We start from the raw sequence: 9,012 nt of genomic DNA on the forward strand, positions 1-9,012 counted from the left end.
GCAGAAGCCAGGAGAGATAAGCTAAAAATCCTATCAGTCATGGGATGGGATGGGTTCAGAAGACACCTCCAGGAACCTCAGTAGCATTGCCCTGCAGACAGAGACTTACCGTGTCAAGGGCTGTGAAGATTTCTCCCACAAGGAGCTCTCCTCTCTTCTCCCACTCCACACTGCCTTCCACTTCTCTCTGCCTTGTCTCCTCTCATGTCAGCAGCAGCAGGCAGTGCCCAGAGCCCTGCTGCTCTTTGCAGAGGAGCTGCTCCTGCACACAGCAGTCTCTGGGCAGTGCCGACCGGTTGCCATGAGCTCCCTCAGTCTGAAGAGCCTGGCCCTGCTCAGGAGCAGAGGCCCAGCTGAAGGCATTACTTTCTCTGTCCCTTGTGCTCCCTCCTCCTGGGAAATATTTGCTGGAATAAACTAAAATAATCACTGATGGGCCCTCTCTAAGCACTGAAGGAAGACTGATTCCAGCATTGCAATTTGTCTCATCAGAGGATGGTTATCTACAAGTGGTGGAAATGTCCCACTCAGGAAGCCCCTGTTCCCATCTCTCAGCTAGGCAGGACACCTAGATGGGGACAAGAAGGGAACTCATTGTCTCATGTTGATTCGGATGAGTCAGTTTGGGCTTCTCAGGGTGCTGTAGAAGGCCCTGGGCTGGCATAGGATTCAGAGCCTTCCTGTGAGCTCCACAAACACACAGGAGTTGTGATTTCCCTTGCCCAGGCAGAAGCAAGCACAGCATGGATGTCTGCATGCAAGATCTTGGTCTATGCTCCTATTATAATCAATGGAGAGGGAGGGTGGGAGTCACTTCCTCACACACAAACACCCGGTGACATTGGAAGAGACAGAGGTAGTCAAAGGCATGTGCCAGTGTCTGCTTACTCTGATGGAGCAACTGGGAGACCCACATCCTTCCAGAGCATGAGTTGGGGGCCAGGAAGGGAATTGCCTTGGCCACCTGCAACGATACTAGATGCCCACTGCTCCCAAGCACAAAAATGGTCCATCCTGATACTCAGGAAAACTTGCAGACATCTCAGGAGATCGGCTTGGCTACACTGGGAGCTCAGGAATGAGCTCCAGGGCAATAAGGCAGCATGGATGAAGCAGGAGGAGGGAGAGGCTGCAATGGAGAACTTCAGAAACATTGTGCAGCAAAGCAGGGATGGTGTTCGGGAAGCCAAAGCTCCCCAAGGGTAGACACTTGCAGGGGATGTCAAGGGCATGAAGAAGAGATGCTGCTGCTTCAGTTGCAGTAAAAGAATAAGAAGGAACATGTGGACTCACTGCTAGTTTGGGCAGGAAATCTAGTAACAGCAGATGCAGATAGGTCTGAGCAGTTCAGTGCCTTCTTGGCTTCCATCTTTGCCAACAAGATTGCCCTGGCTGTTGTACCTAGAGTCAGGACTTCAGAGGAGGGAAAAAAAAACAAAAACAAAAGCAAGAGTGGGTTATGACTGAGTGAGGGATGACTTGCATGGACTCAACCCCTACAAGTCTATGGGTCTGGATGGACTGCATCAGAAGACACTGAGAGGGCTGGCTGCTATCACCGCAAGGCCATTCTCTATCATCTTTGAAAGGCTGTGGAGATCAAGGGAGGTCCTAATGGCCAGAAAATGGAATATGTTGTGCCCATCTTCAAAAATGGCCACAAGGACAGCGTAGGGAGCCACAGGCCATTCAGCCTCACTTTGGCGAGGGGTGTTTCATGGAGTGAATCCTCTCGCATCACAGTTCTGGGCACACAAAGGAGAAAATGCACCTGGGGAGAGTCAGCGTGGATTTACTGAACATAAATCATTCCTGATCAACCTGATTGCCTTCTATAATAACAGACCAGCACTTGTGGAAGAGAGGAGAATAGTGGATATCATTTACCGTGATTTTAGCAAGGTGTTTGGCACTCTCTGACACTGTATTCTTACATACAAATAAGGCATTACAATAGGCTGGGTAGACAACCAGATGGGCAAAAAGCTGCTTGGATGATCAAACTCAGAGGGGTTTTATGAATGGATTGTGCTTTACCTGGAAGCCAGTGACAAGTGGAGTACACAGGGCTCTATACTGGTGTCTGTCCTGTCTAACAGGTTCATCCGTGACATGGAGGACACAAGTCTCATCACATTTGCAGATGGCACCTCGTAGGTCATAATAAGATTGAGGGCTGCCTTCCAGATGGATCTCAGCAGGAGGGAGGAATGGGCTGCCAGGAACTCTGTGAAATTCAAAAATGAAATAAATGCCAGGTCTTGCCCCTGGGACAGACCAACACCCTGCAGTGATACAGGCTGGGGAGTGCCCAGATGGGCAGCAGCTCTGCAGAAAAGGACGTGGCATAAACACATATGTTTAAGATTTGTGTTTCTGTCTTCAGGAAAACATCTTCAGCAGAAGAGAAACCTGCTTCATCTTGTAAACGCCTTCCTTCAATGTCAACTCCCAGAAGCCTAGAAAGTGGAGGATGTACTCCTACTGAAGTCTGCTGATGGAAATTGGTGTAGTTGTCTTCCCAAAGTTGCCGAAACACGAGATGGAATTTAGCTTCCTAATTTGTAGAGATTTGGCCCTTACAAAGAAAGAACTGACACTGTAGTTAAGGCATTGAAATGCTAAATCCATTTCTATTGCGAACACTGTAACCCCTATCTTTTCCAATAGCAGACTGTCAGAAGGTATGCAAGTGGTAAGTGGATCTTGATTGCCTTGTACATGGCAAACATTGCATGCACTTGACTCAGGATACAAATAACTATCTCAGAATTGCCAGAATTATTGTGCCAGGCAAACTTATACATCTGTCTAAAAAGCCTGTGTGTGGGAATGGGGGGATGGCTGGGTCTGAGTGAATCTCTTCACTCAGAAAACCCTTTGGACAAATGTTTTCCATGTTGTTTTCTGCTGCAGCAAATTCTAGAAGATTCAAGTAGGGTGCCCTCGTGATCACGGTATCCATTTGCTTGGGAAAGCACAGCATTGAGGTGCTTCAAGGATACATAACTGAACAGGAAACTGAAAAAGGAAAACTACTGATAGGAAGAGCTCTTTGGGGACGTTTGCATGGCATCCAGCTGGTGTTGCAAGCTACAAAACTGGTGCCTATGCTGGACTATTCTGTAGTAGTGTAGTGAATGTAGCTTTCAATGAGACTGCAATGTTCTCCCACCATACACGGACATGTGGAATATAAATGATAGTTGGTGCTGTCCTTTGGACTTCCTGGATGCTGGTATCCAAGTCAGTCTGGAGCACAAGCAGCACCACACAGGCAGGAAAGGTGAGGGCAGGCACTGTCAAAGCAGCCTGGATATGAGTCATAATTTCAAAGTTCATTTTATAAGAGGTGACAACCTCCCACCTGTCTGAAGAGCTCCCCAGCCCACAGCTGCTGTCTCATTTCCAGAGGCTCCTTCTGACCAGGTTCCTTGCTCAGGAAGATCAAGGGCCGTTGCCTGCAGGTGGTACCTCAAGCACATAAGCAGACAAGCCTCTATCCCACAAACCAAGCATCAAGCATCCTTTCCCAGGATGCATTTCTCTGGGGGTCTGATCAGATGATCAACACTCAGGCAGTTCTGGTCCCCAGGGAGAAAGTGCTGGCAGCAAATGTGGGCACTAACTAGACATTATTGGTAGATGACCACAGAGGCAACCATCACATAACTTTTTTTTTCTTTTTTTTTTACCTAAAAGGATGGACAACATGTTGCCTTGGTCTAGAGTCACTTAAGGAATGCTGTGTTTCAAATCAACATGACTATGAATCAGTAGATCTTTTTGGTGGAGGCTCGGTCCTTCAACTTGATCAGTAATAACGTGCTTTATTGGAACTCTAGTACCGAGTTTCATCCTCATGCTTACTTCTTCCATGTACTGATATAACCCTCCCTCCCTGAGAAACTCTTCTTTACTCTCTCCTCTCCCTCCCCTCACGCTTACAACAGCCAGGGCTGTTTACAAGGACCCAGCAGTTTGAAGCCAAAGGACACAGACACTAACCTGTGGCAGTTAAGGAATGGTTCCTCTTGTCTAGTAGGCATTTGACGTGACAATTCAGCCTCAGCACCCTGAAGGTGATTCCTCACCACTGCACATTGCATCTTCTGTTAAAACATGATTTATATGATCTGAAAGGCAAGAGATGATTGCTAAATCCGTGAAGAGTCCATATGTCTCACTTGCACTAGTGCAGCTTCCAAAGTAGAGCTGAAATACATTCTCTTGCGTTTGGTGATTTAACGGGAACACGCTATGTTTTTAAGTCTTCATCCTGCCACACTGCACAGGAGACTGTACAAGCCTCTGCAAAGCTCTCCTGAATATCCTGATGTGGCTCAGTGTATTTCTCCAGTATAGGTGAAAACACCTCTTCTCCCAAGGAAAAAAAAAAAAATAGATGATGATCAGGAATGCCTTCTGTAGTTCCTAGACACCTAAACGATATATAGAATGTATATACATATATATATATATCTCCACATATATGTGTATGTATATGTGTGTGTGTTTATTTAATACATATATATTTCATGACAGAGCACTTGTGTAGAACAACAGACTCCCAATGCAATGTCATGAACTCTGTTTTCATAGCTCTGTGCTGCCTGCAGTTCATTTCTATGAGGAGCAGAGTGCTTCTCACAGTCTACACTCAAGCCATAAACCTGCTTCTGGCCTATCAGCAGCAGAGACAGAGGTGACCTTACATGAACCAACAGCAACCAAGGGCCTGTTGATGACATACAATCTATAGAGAAGGAATTGACCTCCCAGGCAGCATCAGAGCCATGTCCCCACTTTTGGCAGATCAGGTACTGAAGCAGCACTGACCTCACAGTCAACGTCCCAAGCACGTTCCTGCTACTTGCCTGTCAGGTGCTCAGGCAGAAGTGAGCTCACAATACATTTCACAGCCATCTTCCTGCTGTCGGTCTATAAGCTGCTCATATTGGAATGACATCACAGCCACTTCGCTGACCCTGTGCCTGCCAGTGGCCTGTCATTTCTTTAGGCATCAGTGACCTCACAAACAACAATGACTCCATTTACCTGGTTCTGGCCTAACAGCAGCACAAGCAGAGGTGACTTCACAAGAACCTACACCAACCAAGAGCCTGCTGATGGCCTATCAGGTCCTGAGGCAGAAGTGACCCCACAGTCAGCACTGAAGCCATGAGCCTGGTTCTTGTCTATCAGGTACTGAAGTAGCACTGACCTTACAGGCCCATATCTGAGTCATGTGCCTGCTGCTGGACGGTCATTTTCTCACACAGAAGTGACCCTGTCATTGGCTCCCAGGAACATGGGGAAGGTTGTTCTCCAGGATTTTCTTGCTCCTGCAGGGGCTTCCCAGGAGCTGGGAGAGGGCCTACAAGGTAACAGTACCCTGGCCCCAGGCACGCGTCAGCACCTTCTCCTCATGAGCTGTGGGACCTGTCCCTCTTCCCCCCAGTCCTCTGAGTGGCCAGCTTCTCTCCAACAGGGTGACAAGAGCCTGAGGTCTCCTTGCCCACCCAGAGGGCATGCTCCTGATGGATTCCCAGAAGCACTGCTGCCTGCTTGTCCACAAGTGCCTGGCCCAGGAAGTATGTGCAGGGGGTTGTCATAGCCCCAGGCAGTGCAGTGCCATGAGGATCCCACCAGGCCTGTTCTTCCAGCACTTCCTCAAACAACATGCTTGGGAGGAACAGGAAGGGCCAGGTCCCACCCGTGCCCATCCACCTGGCTGCAGGGAACACCTTGAGTGCTTATGGGAGTCCATCAGGAGCATGCCCTCAGGTGCTGCTGGTCATGGAAGAAATGGCCTTGCCAGAGAGGGGGTAAATCCACCCATATTTGGAGATGTTTCCTGGTGGGACTCCTGGCTTGCATTCCTCCTCTTTTGATTCATTTCTACTTTCTTCCTCCACCTCTCCCACAGAAATTTATCTTACTCTGTGAGGTGTGTCAGGAGCCCCTGGCACGAGCGGAGGAGGCCGTATCCAGCCCTGTGGCTTGGGGGTTGGGATCCTTGGCACCTCGGGAGGGTCACTGCCACTTGGCTTTTCCAGGCTTGTGCTGTGAGGTCTCACACACATACTTACTCTTTCAGTGGGCTCCCCAGGCTGCCCAGATTATCAGCATGGCATTTCCCTAGATTCAGTTCTTTTTCCACAGTCCTGATGCAAGGGGAAAAATAGAGTTCAGGGCAGACCAAGGTGTGACCAAAGGAAGTATCGCTGAAGAGCAGAGAAGGCATCAAGTAGTTTATAATCACCCTCAGGACATTCAGTCCCAACCTTTTCTCTTTCAGACTAAAATCAGGCTTCATTCTGCAGCCCCTGAACACAATGGAAAAGGTTGTTCTTTTTTTTTGTTTTTTTTTTTTGGCTTCCCTCCTCATTGGTATCCTCTAGTATTGACCTCTGAAGAATGACACTGGTAACCATTAGTCAGCTGGACTTTGTACCACTCTTCTCTACCCTTTGAACCAGGCAGCCTCCAGCTAATTTCCCATACCCTCCATCGCTTACTCCTCCATTCCACATCTGCCCAGGCTGGCTACAAAGAGGTTATGGAAGAGCTTGGCAAAGGCCTTCCAAAATTCAGGGTCTACAACATGCACTGTCCTTCTCTGTCCACAAATCTTCCAGGAAGATTTGCTTTGCAGGGACTGAGGTGACACTGACCAGTCTATCATTCCCCAGATCCTCTTTCCTGTCCTTCTTGAAGATGGATTTGCCTTTTTTCCAGTCTTCAGAAACCTCCCCTGAGATCCATGACCTTTCAAAGATGATAGCGAGCAGCCTAGCGTTGATGTCGGCCAGCGCCCTCAGTAACCCGAGAAATTGCAACTCAGGAGAAGCAAAGGAGTTTTCATCATGAGGGGGGTTCAAATACTGGACCAAGGGCCAAGGGCGGCTGTGCCATGTCCATTCCTGGAGATGTTCAAAGCTTACTGGGCCACCACCCTGAATGCCCCACTCTAACCAGCCCTGCTTTGCATGGGAGGTTGGACTAGAGACCTCTGGAGGTCCCTTCCCACCTGAATAGCTCTGTGACTTCATGAGTGCAAAGACCCCAGGCACAGAGACAGGCTCTGCCTCTCGTGCAGGCTGCCCTCCCAGCAGATGATGGGGAGAGCCCTTTGCCAGCCCCACACTCCCTCATCCCCCTCTACCTCTGCCATGGGACACAGCCCAGGTCTGGACCGGGCCCATCTGAAGTCTCCTCCACCAGCCGTTCCCCTGCAAAGGGAGGAAATCCCGATGTTCACAGCATGGAGCTGATGTCAAAGCACCAGCTGGAGCCTGACTGGTCCCATGGCCTTGTCCCTCCTGGCCCAGCTGTGGAGGCATGAGCAGAGCTGCTCCCCCTGCCCCACTGCCCCCCATGGTCTCCATCCCCTCCATGCCCCATCCCAGCCCTGGCACTAGCTGGCTGCCCTGGCCTGGGGCATCTCCATTCCCCAAAAGGGGGAAGAAGCATGGGGGCAGTGGGCTGGGGGAGCGGGCTGTGGGCAGCGATGGCCCTGCCAGGCTGGGAGGTGTGGGGAGAGGCCAGACCCGCTGCCTGGCAGGGGCTGGAGCCCCAGCATAGGGGGAGGTGGGGAGGGCTGTGGGCTGGGCAGCGGCTGGGGGGCTGTGCCAGCTCTTGCTGCACCACCGGTCCCTGCGGTGTGTGGAGAGGGGACGGGAGACCGGGCAGCACGGGGGTGGCAGCAGGTTGGCAAGGCAGGGGCTGGGGGAAGTGGGGGCTGCAGCAAGGGCTTGTGGTCTGTGTTTCTGCAGCATGATAGCTGTCGCGTTGACCTTGCATGCAAAAGTCCTGCACTGACCCCAGGCAGAAACAGGCCATTTCCCTGGTGGCCATGTCACCCTCCCAGCAGGACGGAGACATAGGAGGAGGGTGCTCTGCTTGTCCTGGTTCTCAGGCCAGGTCCAGGAGGCTGGCCCAGCTTCGCCTGAGGGACCTCTTGGTCCTTGGCTCTGCTGTGGCATGGCTGGAGCAGGGACAAGGGCTTGTGATGCCGGGCTGGGAGAGCTCTCCTGGGAGTTTCTCTTTTGCAGTGGAGCGGTGAGGAGCATCATGGCTCCCATCTGTGACCAGTCCCTGCATCCGCACATGGCCCCATGGAGCCGCTGTGCAGGCACCGCACAGGGCAGGGTGCATTCAGGGCTGGGGAAACCTCCCCCTGGCATGGTCCCCACGACAGACCTCGGTGACCCGTCCCCCCACAGGTCTCCTGCTTTGGCAACCAAGGGCACAGCCCGACCTCCTCTCTTCTGTGCCCGGCATGTCTTGGCTCCCTTCCACGAGACCTGGCTCTGCACCACAAGCCCCTGATGTGTGTCCTCTCCCTGCCCGTTCACACAGCTGAGCTGACATTGGCGCTTTCCTCTCCCGGGCCCTTTCCAGACCAGTCCAGACCCTCCCCGGCTCTCCCCTCCTCCCCTGCCCTCTCCCAAGCCCTCCCAGAAGAGCAACCCAGGCTGGTAGTGGCCCCACAGCAGTGCCCGCCGCAGGGTGCTGCAGAGCTCTGGGCACTCACTCCACAGCCCCAGACCCTCTGAAGGGCATAGAAGCTCCCAGGATCAGGGGGACGTGTGTCAGCTGCCCCATCAGCCTCCAAGCGGGGACTGGCCCCAGTGGCACAAGGAGGCAGAGCACAGTGACACTCTGTGCCCCTTCTTCTGGTGTTCAGGAGGCTCCCTAGCCCCAGGCTGCCTGCAGACCCCCATGCCAGCCCCTCTCTCCAGGACAGCACAGGAGTCCCTGCCCTGGGGCTCCCCCAGCAGCTCCTGCTGCCCCAGGAGCACAGCAGCCTGCCCTTAGTTGACCTGTCTAGAAACAGATTTCTCTTTCTCATTTATTCCTCCTGGTCAGCACACAACTGCTCCTTTCCTCTTCTCCAGGGACGTCCCTGCTCCCCAGAAAGCCTTTCCCCAGGTCAGTGTGTCCATGCTGGCCTGGTTGGCCATTCCAGGACCCCTGCCCTGTGCTCCTCGCATGGCCTCGAGCTGG

Source organism: Apteryx mantelli, chromosome 11, assembly GCF_036417845.1.
Source record: "Apteryx mantelli isolate bAptMan1 chromosome 11, bAptMan1.hap1, whole genome shotgun sequence".
Classification (NCBI taxonomy): Eukaryota; Metazoa; Chordata; class Aves; order Apterygiformes; family Apterygidae; genus Apteryx; species Apteryx mantelli.